We start from the raw sequence: 12,540 nt of genomic DNA on the forward strand, positions 1-12,540 counted from the left end.
TTTCCTTCCTTCCTTCCTTCCTTCCTTCCTTCCTTCCTTCCTTCCTTCCTTCCTTCCTTCCTTCAGACAAGGTCTCACTCTGTTGCCCAGGCTACAGTGCAGTGGTGTGATCTTGGCAACTTCTGCCTCCTGGGTTCAAGTGATTCTCCTGCCTCAGCCTCCAGAGTAGCTGGGATTACAGGCGTGCACCAGCACATCCAGCTAACTTTTATGTTTTTTGGTAGAGATGGAGGTTTCACTGTGTTGGCCAGGCTGGTCTCAAACTCCTGGCCTCAAGTGATCTGCCTGCTTTGGCCTCCCAATGTGTGGGAATTGCAGGTGTGAGCCACTGCACCTGCCCCCACCATCTTCTCTAGTAACAAATTGGAAGGCTTCAGTTATGACCTTTGTTTTTCTAATGGAAATTAGCTCAAACATGATGAGTAAGTTGGGAGAATGTTGTCAATATTTAGTGCCGGTTGGCCAGGTTGTTTTCTCTAGTATTTTCACATTTTGAAGTGATCTGGGGGCAAATTTTCTCACAATTAGACAGCCTTAACAATATAAGAAGATCTTAAGAAAAAGCTGACAATCCTGTGCAGGTACCTTCCTTGAGTGCAAGTAGTGGTGGATTTGGTGGCTTCCACTGCATGGAGCTGTCTGGGGAAGCTGAAGATGCAGTTGAAGAATCTGCTTGGATTGGAGCAATGTGCTCGGCTTCCTTTCTGTACCAGGACCTACAACCTCACTGAGCTCACCTCCTGCTACTCTCCCATTCACCCGTGCGGCCCCTGGCCTCCCTGCTGCCCGCTGCCCATGCCAGGCCCTTCTCATCTCAGGGCCTTTGCACCTGCTACTGTTCCCTGCGCTGGCAATGTTTCTGGATCTCTACATGGCTCACTTCCCCATCTCCTTCAGGTCGTTGCTCAACTGTCGTCCTCTCCTTGAAGCTTTCTTTGACCACCTCTGATTAAAATCGCAACCCCACCTGGACATTCCCTGTCTCCCTTCTCTATATCATTTTTCTCTATAGCTCTTAACATTATATCACAAATCATATACATTTTTAAAACCTATTTCTTTGGTCTACTGTCTGTCTTTTATCCCCACCATCTTTCAACTGTAACATTTGTGAGGGCAGGTATTTTTGTCTGTTGCATTCCCTGTGGCATCTCTAGGTCCTAGAACAGGGCCTGGCGTAGAGCTGAGCTAAGTGAGTATTCATGGCATGACCCAGTGAAATAAAAGTAGCGGGATCACCCAGAAGCTTCATTTCCCGGAGATGTGAGATCCAATCTGGTTGGTAGCCTCCTTTCAGGATTCTGGGCCAATCCATTGCATTTCTGTAGAGCAATGGGCTGTTTTTTCATCTGGTTCCACGTGACAACCTCAGGTGGTCATTGGCCCTTCTTCTTTTTGGTATAGATCTTACTTTTTCCAGAACAATTTGGGTTTACACACAACTTTCTGTATCTCCCTTTCTCTGTTTAAATAGACAAAGAAAAATACACTATGTTAGGGACTAACATCAGATTAATAGAAAAAAAAGACACCTGAATACATCTATGGAGAAATACAAATCCATATTTTATAAACAGATAAATACTTTGGGCCGGGCGCAGTGGCTCACACATGTAATCCTAGCACTTTGGGAGGCCAAGGCGGGTGGATCACCTGAGGTTAGGAGTTTGAGACCAGCCTGGTCAACATGGCAAAATGCCATCTCTACTAAAAATACAAAAATTAGTTGGGCGTGGTGGCAGGCACCTGTAATCCCAGCTACTTGAGAGGCTGAGGCAGAAGAATCACTTGAACCTGGGGGAAGGGGCTGCAGTGAACTGAGATCGTGCCACTTCACTCCAGCCTGGGCAAAAAAGCGAAACTCCATCGCTAAGAATAATAATAATAATACTTCATAGAAGAAGCTGATTATTATGTCTACAGCAGGAATGGAAATTTCCTCACACTGCTGTTAGATAGAGCCGTAGCTCTTTTATTTTGCCTGTAACTTCTGTAGACTTCCTCATGTGTCCCTACTGGCTGGGTAGGGCTGGGGAAACTTGATTGAGCTTAACCCTACAACTTTAGCTCAGTGCAATAATGAAAATATTCTCATTCAGTAAAATGGGTAGGCTCTCAGGTCTTGCTTTTCCTTTTCTATTTCTGCCCAACATAGCATCTGGGTAGGGTAGGGAAAGGGGTAGCTTTATCTACGAGTGACATTCAACATAATTAACTGATTTGACACAATCCATTGGAGTGGATTCTAACAGCTAGCAATTAGCAGCCCTTCCAATGCAGACTGTGACTCTCAGCCCTGGCAAGGTGACCTCAGAGTGGTGAAGTGAAGTGGAAGGGCTGTTTGTGTTGGAGCTGTGTCCCTTGGCACCACTGGTCTCCTCAAAGTTTCTTATCATCCTAGTTGCTGCTTACCCTGCTAGCCTTCGTAGGTGGAGTTGGTGACTGGTGTGGACTGGTCTTTCCTGACTTGGCCAGGGCACAGAAGTTCTCCCTGGCTGACTTAACCTCACCCCAGCTCTTGCGGGCACGGCAGGCTTATGGTGTAAGTTTAGTCTCTGCCACAGCCTTCATTGGCCACTCAGCCTGGGCTGCAGGTCACCTTGCTCTTGAAGGGTGAGTGCCATGTCATTTCTCTGGGAAATGACTCAACTCAGCTGCTTCCAGAGGCCCATCTTGAGCACATGTGGGAACTTCTGGGTCCTGTCCATACCACACAGGGACTGAGAATACCTCAAAAAGCTAAAACTTGACAATTTTGCACTCCTGTCTCTACCCTCACTCCCCTGCTGAATCAGGCTGTGCTGCAGAGTTTATCCATGGCTGCTTTCCAGACAGTTTGTGGGGCAATTCCCTCCAGGAATCCGAACATGAGGCAGAATGCAAGCCTCCCTGCCCTTGCCAGTACCCTCTACCTGGCCCTCCTGCCCCTGCAGTATCTTTAATCCCTCTAACATCACTCTCCCTGTTCTGCCCGCAAACCACTGGGCTGGAGAATGTGGGTGTTTCACTTCCTCTTCCTGGTGCGGTTTTCACACACTAGAATGATCTGAAAGCTTTTCAAAAACACCATTGCCCATGTCTCACCTTCTCATCCCCCTCCATCCCCCCAGTTCTGATTTAAATGCTCTTAGGGGGACCCAGGCATTGGTAGTTTTAAAACCAAGCACCCTAAGTGATTCCAATGGGCAGCCAGGGTTGAGCGTCGCTGTTCTGGGGCAGTTGTTCTTAAACATCCCTGCTTATTAAAATCTTCTGGGAGCTTTAAAAAATCCTGATGCCCAGGCTGCACCCCAGGCCAATTAAATCAAAATATCTAGGGAAGTCTCTGGTATTTTTAAAGACTCCCTGGGCTATTCCAATGGCAAATGTGAAAACTAGGGTTCTTCTAAGCCAGTTCTTCTCAAACTTTAATGCATTAATACATGCAGTCACCTGGGTACCTGGTTAAAACATAGATTCTGATTCAGGAGATCTGTGGTGGAGTTTCAGATTTTGAATTTCTAACAAGCTTTTGGGTAATGACACAGGTGCTGGTCCTTGGACCATATCATTCCTCCCAGGGCAGCATTTGTCCCCAACTCCCTTAACTGACAGGATTTCAGGAAGAGGAAAACTAGCTTGTGGGTAAATAGAAGTCTTCTAAAAGGATTATACTCATAATACATGGCAACAGACAGCTTCCCAGTGGACGCTGGGTTTATATTCCAAAAGTCACCCACAACTCTTTATTCTTCATGTTTTGGAAGGCTAAAATACTCAATTTTTTGGACCCTCTCATAGCAAGCATACCACATGAGAAAGTTCTGTGTAGTGAGATATAGCCAGAAGTGCCTGGGTAGGGCTTCCTTTCCCAAATACAAAGCCCATATCTTAATAGAAGGAAAACAATGTTTGTGTCTTCCTGCTTGGAATATGGCTTTGGGACCTGGAAGTAGAGCACCCATCTGTGACTCTGAGGAAACAGGCGTGAAGATGAAGCCCTGGAGACAGGATTGCCAAATAAAATATGAGACAACTGGTAAATACGAATTTCAGATAAAACATGAATCATTTTTTAGTGTAAGAGTTGTGGTCACCCTCCATATTGTCGTCAACCCCAGAAATGGATGAACCTCTTACCCCAAATTTGGTTCAAAGATTGGGATTATTGATGCCATACCCCAAGAGGATATGAAAAGGTTTATGACTCAAATAATGGGGCTTTCTGAGGAGCACAGGGCAGGCTCCAAAGCAGGTCTGAAAATAGGTTGAGCGAGTGGGGAGGGCAGGCTGCCTTGCGGTTTTATGAAAGGGCTGAGGCCAGTGTGGTTTGAACTTCCAGTTGTCACGGAAGAAGGGAATGCTTTCACTTTCTTATCATCTTGACCAGGTGTAGGGCAGAAGGGGCAGGGGCATGTCGGGGCTTGCAAGTTGTCAGCAAATATGGAAAACAAAGTCAGACTCTTTATTGCCGTAACTATGTTACAAATATTTTATGGGACATGCTTATACTAATTTTTTTTCATTTTTTATCTGAAATTCAGGTTAAACTGGATGTCCTGACCTGTGTTTTTATTTTCTAAATCTGGCAGCTCCACCTATGAAGTAGAAAAATAAAAGAAACCTGGTCCCTCCTAGTGTTCTTGAGATGTTGCACTGATTCTGAGTTGCTCACTTCCAGACTTGTTATATGAGACAAGGCATTGGTGGTTTTAAAACCAAGCACCCCAGAAATCAGAGTGCTTTATTTAAGTCTTAAGAAACAGGACTTAAGTCTTATTCCTAAGTGTTACATTTCTTTTGACTCTTCTGATGGCAGCTAGTGGGCTATCCACTTAGAAATCTTTATCAAGCCCTTAATTATATTGATGATTCTAATAGGAATGGCTATTGTGGATGCCAAGGACGGCCAGCATTCAAATGCAGCTTTGCTACCTCCTAGCTTCCTAAGTTCTTCACCAACTTGTGCCTCCTCTTCTGTAAAATGGGCATGATAACCCATATTTCACAGAGGTGTTAGAATTAAATAAGATTGTGCATGAAATACTTAGAACAGTCTCAATACTTGATAAGTCTTAGCTAATATGTACTTATTTATTTGAATTAGTTGAATTGCTTGTAGTGAAAATGTTATGGACTGAATATGTCCCCTGTCTCACCCAACCAAATTCATTATGTTGAGATCCTAAGCCCTAATGCAATGGTATTTAAGATGGGGTCTTTGGGAGGTGATTAGGCTCAGATGAGGTTCTGAGGGTAAAACCTTCATGATGGGATCAGTGCCCTGATAAGAAGAGATGTCAGAGGCCGGGTGTGGTGTCTAATACCTGTAACCCCAGTACTTTGGGAGGCTGAGGAGGGTGGATCAAGAGGTCAAGAGATTGAGACCAACCCTGCCAACATGGTGAAACCCCATCTCTACTAAATATACAAAAATTAGCTGGGTGTGGTGGCACATGCCTGTAGTTCCAGCTACTCAGGAGGCTGAGGCACGATAATTGCTTGAACCCAGGAGGCGGAGGTTGCAGTGAGCAGAGATCATGCTGTTGCACTCTGGCATGGCGACAGAGTGAGACTCTGTCTCAAAAAAACAAACAAACAAACAAACAAAAAAAAGAAGGTGCCAGAGAGCTTGCTCTAGTCTCCTTCCCAGCTCTCCCTCCCAGCTGGATGCACAGCAATAAGGAGGCTATCTGCAAGCCAGGAAGAAAGCCGCACCAGAATGGAACCTTGCTGGTGCCTAATCTTGGACTTCCAGCCTCCAGTGTTGTGGGAAATTTCTGTTGTTTAAGCTACCTAGTTTATGGTATTGTGTTAATGGCAACTCAAGCTGACTAATGCAAAGATATTCTATGTCAATTTTCGTGTAAATACCTTAGATATGTTATTAATAGCATTGTTGAATTCCTTATGTTTTTCAAGAAAGTATAACTCTCATTGTTAGGGGAGGGTGGGAGCAGATTATGTACCTTATTTCAAAGATGGTCGAAATCTAAGAAACTGAGAACAACCACAACCACAGAATGTGTATATCATTATTTCAGCACTTTTCTAAAAGCAACTCTGAAATTGGGATGTGACTTCTAATAGGCAAGGTCTTGGATTAGATCTGTGGTTTTCAACCCTAGTTGCATATTCAAATCACCTGGGGAGATTTTAGCAAATATTGTTATCTTGATCCTATCCACCCTCAGATGTTCTATTTAATTGGTCTGAGGTGGGGCCCAGGCATGAATCAGACAGACCTAAGGAACAAGTAATTAAATTAATTAATTAATTAATTTGTTTGTTTGTTTGCTTGAGACAGAGTCTCACTCTGTCACCCAGGTTGGAGTGCAGTGGTGCAATCTTGGCTCACTGCAACCTCTCCTCCCAGGTTCAAGTGATTCTCCTGCGTCAGCCCCCTGAGTAGCTGGGATTAAGGGCGCCTGCCACTATGCCCAGCTAGTTTTTGTATTTTTAGTAGGGATGGGGTTTTGCCCTGTTGGCCAGGCTGGTCTCGAACTCCTGACCTCAGGTCATCTTCCTGTGTAGGCCTCCCAAAGTGCTGGGATTACAGGCATGAGCCACCGCCCCAACAGGAATAGGTAATTTTAAAGTAGATTTTAAAACCCTCGCAGGTGAAGGTAAATGTATAGCCAGGGCCAAAAACATTAGATTAAATACTTTATAAACAAATGTTTATTCTGGGTTGAGGCTTCTTGTGAGGTTTTTTAAAAAGTGGATCAGGATATCCACTTCTTGTGAGGTTTTTTAAAAAGGGAGAAGGATATCCCCTCAATGCTGATGACTAACAGCTTTTCAATAGGCTATCCCTGGTTAACTTCGCAAGTTTTATCTAGTTTCCCTGCTAGTTCACTGACGGACAAGGGTTAAAAGCAGTTGTGTCAGCCCCTAGAATAGCTACGAATCAAAACTAAGTAGAGCAGAGGGAATACAACGCTATGTAACAGAGAGCCAGAAACCCTCTCAGGGAGTTGGTGGCTTCTCCTCACTTGATTTCAATAGTATCAGGACTCTGGAAAAAAATACTAGAGGTGCTGAGAAACTGGTGGAATTCTATACCATGTATCTCATCAGGAGGCTGTGCTATATGCAGAATTCCATGAAACCTTAGCAAAGAGTCAGAGATTCAAGTATTTTAAAAGGAGATTTTTTATTTTGTGGAGTCTGCTGGTTGATTCGAGAAATGACAATCAGGTGAGTATATTTCTGACTAAAGTCAGTGTTATCTGGTCTATTTGTTAATGAAATTGAGCATGTTTCTGCTTAGCTATGTATTTTGCATCTCACCCTTTATGTTCTCATTCATGATGGCGAAGTCACCTTTTAGAGACATCAGACACATACATGTATTTGATGGCAGTGTTTACTCTTCACTCTGTTGGACTGTGAATTGTTCAGATATTGTGAAAGTAGATCATGTATTTACATTGCAGGTATTTCCTTTCTCCAGCCCCTGCTATCCCACACTGAACAGCCAAACAAAGAGTGTAACACTTTATCTAGTTTGACCAGTTCCTCCACGCTTTTTACTTTTCCTTTTTGCTGCAGGTTAATCTTCAATCCGCAGGTCTCCCTGTAAGAAGTGGAACTGTTTTGTGTAACCTGAATTGCATTGAATCCCTTAGGTCTGTCTGATTCTAAACCAGTTTGGTTCTTACAGTGAGAAATCAACATGGCACTGATGCTGGTCCTTTTTGCCCAGGTAAACTTGATACAGTCTGTTTCAGTATTGGCTGAAAAGACCAAATCACCATTATTTAAATTCATGCCCTGAGATCCTGAAAGCAGAGACTCAAAACTGATAGAAAGCCTTGCCTTTTAAAAATGTGCATGCAAGACTACTCAGAAGGAATTAAGTTCGAGCAAGCTAACAATGGTAAACAAAGCCTCATTTCATTCTTCCCGTGAGAATTTGCTTTCTTTTTCTTCCAAGTCTTGCCCATTCTAACCCAGCTTTACAGTTCCATGGGTTAAGGAGAGGAGACATTTCTTTTATTGAAATACATTTTTATTGAAAACTCTTGTTAATACAGTGAAACATTAGCAGTGAACACAAAGGCAAAAGTGAATTGAGCGACAAAGAGGCCTTTTGAGCTGAAGGGCTGAAACCGCCTTTGCAGAATATAACTAAGAGGACTGTTGCGGTGAAAGATGTCTGACCTAACTGACTCCATCTTGCTTCCAACCTCCAAGCTGTCCTTGTTCATTCCTGGGCATAGGCCGAACTAACTTTGGGAGGAACTTAGTTTACATTTTAACTTTGAAGCAAAAATGCTAACAGCCCTTTCCCAAAACAAACCCTTTCTTGCCTGTGGAATAGACTGCCTTTGTAGGACTAAAGAATTCACCACAAAATTATAAATTATGGTTTACGAGTCATGCAGCTGGATGCTACAAAATTCTGACCCTCCCCAAATTGCTCCTGGGGCTAACATCACTACTGTAAAACCTAAGATCAGTGCTTGAGAGATTTTGTAGACCCTGCACCTGGTGGATCAGCTGGCACCACCCAGATGGATACACTGGCTCATCGGGTCTTGTGGCCCCAACCCAGGAACTGACTCACCACGAGACAGCTTCTACTCCCTATGATTTCATCCCCAACCCAGCCAACCAACACTCCTGACTCACTGGCCCCCCACCCACCAAATTTTCCTTAAAAACTCTGATCCCCAAATACTCAGGGAGACTGATTTGAGTAATAAAAAAACTCCTGTCTCCGCACTAGCCAGCTCTGCTTGAATAACTTTCTCCATTGCAATTTCCCTGTCTTGATAAATTGGCTCTGTCTAGTCAGTGGGGCAAGGTTGAAACCACTGGGCAGTTACAAAGGTATTTTGCCCAGTCCTGAAACAATCTGTGTTATTGGCCTTGAGCTATGGGACATGTTTGAGTTTATTTTTTGGATGTTTGCGAGGCACAAATAACTCAGGGAGGAGCCATATGTCATTACCCAGGATCCATTCTAGAGGTAATGTAGAGATTTTCTTTTTGTTGTTGTTGTTGTTGTTGTTGTTTGGAGAATGGAGCTTCACTCTTGTTGCCCAGGCTGGAGTACAATGGCATGATTTCGGCTCACCGCAACCTCCACTTCCCAGGTTCAAGCAATTCTCCTTCCTCAGCATCTCGAGGAATTACAGGCACATGCCACCAAGCCTGGCTAATTTTTGTATTTTTAGTAGAGATGAGGTTTGGTCATGTTGGCCATGATGAAACCTCCAGGCTGGATGAAACTCACCTGAGCTCCTGATCTCAGGTGATCTGCCAGCCTCATCCTCCCAAAGTGCTGGGATTACAGGTGTGAGCCACTGGACCCAGCCTCTTTTGGGGTCTTTAGACAGAGTTTTGCCCTGTCATCCAGGCTGGAGTGCAGTGGCGTGATTATAGCTCACTGTAGCCTACAATTCCTGGACTCAAGGGAATCTCTTACTTCTGTCTCCTAAGTAGTTGGAACTACAGGAACATGCCACCACACTTGGCTAATGTTTTTAAAAATTTTTGTAGAGATAGGGTCTAGTTTTATGGCCCAGGCTGGTCTCAAACTCCTGGCCTCTAGCAATCCTCCCACCTTGGCCTCCCAGTGCTGGGATTATAGGCTTGAGCCACTGTACCCAGCCCCTAGATAATTTAAGCAAAGCTGTAGTTCCACAGAGCTAGAAGAAAACTCACTGAGGGTTTATAAAGCATGGTGCTAAATACATTTATACTAGTTATTGTTCTGAGGGGAGATTTTATTATTAACAGCTTTGAGCTTTTGTTCAATTTGAAGGATTAGAGTTTCTTTTAAGGTGCTTTTGTTTAAGCTGTTACATGGGAGATGGTCTTGCAGAGAGGCTTTTAAAAACAAATTTCAATTTCAAGGGAAGTGATATAGCAACATTAACATCAGTGCAGTTTTTTTGTTTGTTTGTTTTTTGAAACCCTGAAACGTTTTTTATTTTTTGAAATGAGTCAGAGTCTTGCTGTGTTGCTCAGGCTGGAGTGCCGTGGCACAATCTCCGCTCACTGCAACCTCTGCCTCCCAGGTTCAAGCAATTATCCTGCCTCAGCATCCCAAGTAGCTGGGATTACAGGCGCGTGCCACCATACCTGGTTAGTTTTTTATATTTTTAGTAGAGACAGGGTTTCACCATGTTGGCCAGGCTGGTCTCGAACTCCTGACCTCAAGTGATCTGCCCTCGGCCTCCCAAAGTGCTGGGATTACAGGCATGAGCCACGGGCCCAGCCTGAAACTTTCCTTTTAATCTCAAAACAAAATGGCAATACTTTTGCCATTATATATGCTTAACATTTATAAACTAAAAACTGAACTCAAAAGCATGATTAAATCACATTTTATTGCAAATGAAAAATATACAAACATTTAAGATTTATAAACTTTCTAAAATGAACAGTATAAACACTTGCAAAATATAAGACTTCATGAATAGTTTATTCAAAATATTTGAGAATATTTCATATATTCATATGTTTTTCTGCAAAGCTTTGTTGGAAGGGGAAAACAGCATTTAGTTCAGTTTTTCTGGTTTTATTAAGAAAAATATTTTTGTTGGAATACTTTTGTATTGGCGTTGAGATAGTACGATGAATTCACTTTCACTCGCATTATTTAAAATGAGATAATGTGGCAAATTGAGAAATGATGAATGTATAAAAATCAGCACTCAATGGTCCCTAAGTCTCTAGTGACAAGACTGTAAGAATTCAAATGCTGATTCAAAGAAAAGTAAATTTTACTAAGTGCCTATTATCAAGCATAATGCCAGATCCTTTCCATATATTTAATACTTTAAAATATGTGTTAATTTCATGTGCTAAATCTAAAGGGTCTTATGAAAATTGTGGAATCTGAACTTATAATAAATAACCATTGACCTAAGAATAAAATTGTAAAACAAAAGTATAATGAAACTTATATTTACAGAAGTAGGAATATCTTTCCATTTGTCCTGTGTGAGCACAACTTTGTAATCCTTAACGACACACATGCAGATATTTGCGTAAGAAATTTTAAGATATGTACATGATGACAAAGTATTAAATATATACATAAGCTACCAGTTAAGACTAATAGTCTGAACATAGGGATCCAACATTTTATTCTTCCTTAGACAGTATCTTCCCATTTGGGATTTCTTTTTTTTTTTGAGATGGAGTCTTGCTGTCACCCAGGCTGGAGTGCGGTGGTGAAATATTGGCTCACTGCAACCTGCCCCTCCTGGGTTCAAGCAATTCTCTGTCTCAGCCTCCAGAGTAGCTGGGATTATAGGCACCTGGCACCATGCCTGGCCGATTTTTGTATTTTTGGTAGAAACAGGGTTTCACCATGTTGGCCAGGCTGGTCTTGAACTCCTGACCTGATGATCTACCCGCCTCAGCCTCGCAAAGTGCTGGGATTACAGGTGTGAGCCACTGCACCCAGCCAAAAATTTTTTAGTGTTAGATTTGCAATAATAGTTTTGTTTTTTTTAATGCATTTTTAAAAATGCATCAGTAACTTTTATGTAGACAGTTTTCAAATATTTCATTGTTTCTCAGCATACTTCAACTCATTAAATATTTCCCAGTCTTCCTCCTGGGCATGCATACATGTCAACACCAGTTCAATTTCCTGTCCAGGGTACACAATGAATCTTGTGTTTGGGAACCTTTGACCTGCTCATAACGTACCAAGGGCAAACAGTTTGTAAAAGGTGACACAAAGAAATGTCTGAAACTTAAATTCACCAGAACAGAGAATCACCAGAGTCCCAGGTTGGATGTCAAGAAAAATGCCATTGATTTCCTCACCAGGAAGGTGTCCTAGAGAGATCAATAACGTTCTTAATATTAAAAGAATATTAAAATTTCTGCAATTTTCAAATGCCACTTTATCAGAAGATACTATTCTGGGGCAGGATCTCACTCTGTCACCTAGGCTAGAATGCAGCGGTGCAATCATAACTTACTGCAGCCTTGAACTCCTAAGCTCAAATGATCCTCCTGATTCAGCCTCCTGATATTTTTTACATTTTTTAGAGAGGTGGGGTCTAGCTTTGTTGCCCAGACTGGTCTCAAACTCCTGGCGATTAGAAATCCTCCCATTGAGCCCCGCACAGTGTTGGAATTACAGGTGTGAGCCACTGCCTAGCCAGAAGATACTTTTCCTACAAACTTGTGTTCATAGCTTATATATCTGATATACAAGTAAAGTGAAACAGTAATCAACAGAGTAAACACGTATATGACCTGAGGTATCAACCCATGGACCTTCCATGGATTATTGATTTTCAAAAACGTAGAATGCATTAGAATTGCACTCAACACTAAACTATGCTGAAAAGACTATAATGGATAATGGAACATTAGGGCCTTGCAGCCATCTCAGGTAGGTTGTCATTGTGAACATCAGTCATTGTTTAACAGAACTGCGGAAATGCCGAAGTCAGTTTAATTGAATTCCGAATAATAAAGTTTACCATTATTACCTTGGGTAGTCTTGAACTAGCTTAGAAACAAAAACCAAACCTAATAACATTTAAGGTTAGAGCAGAAAAACATTCAGTCAACCTGCTT

This window comes from Mandrillus leucophaeus, unplaced genomic scaffold (assembly GCF_000951045.1).
Source record: "Mandrillus leucophaeus isolate KB7577 unplaced genomic scaffold, Mleu.le_1.0 Scaffold1337, whole genome shotgun sequence".
NCBI lineage: Eukaryota > Metazoa > Chordata > Mammalia > Primates > Cercopithecidae > Mandrillus > Mandrillus leucophaeus.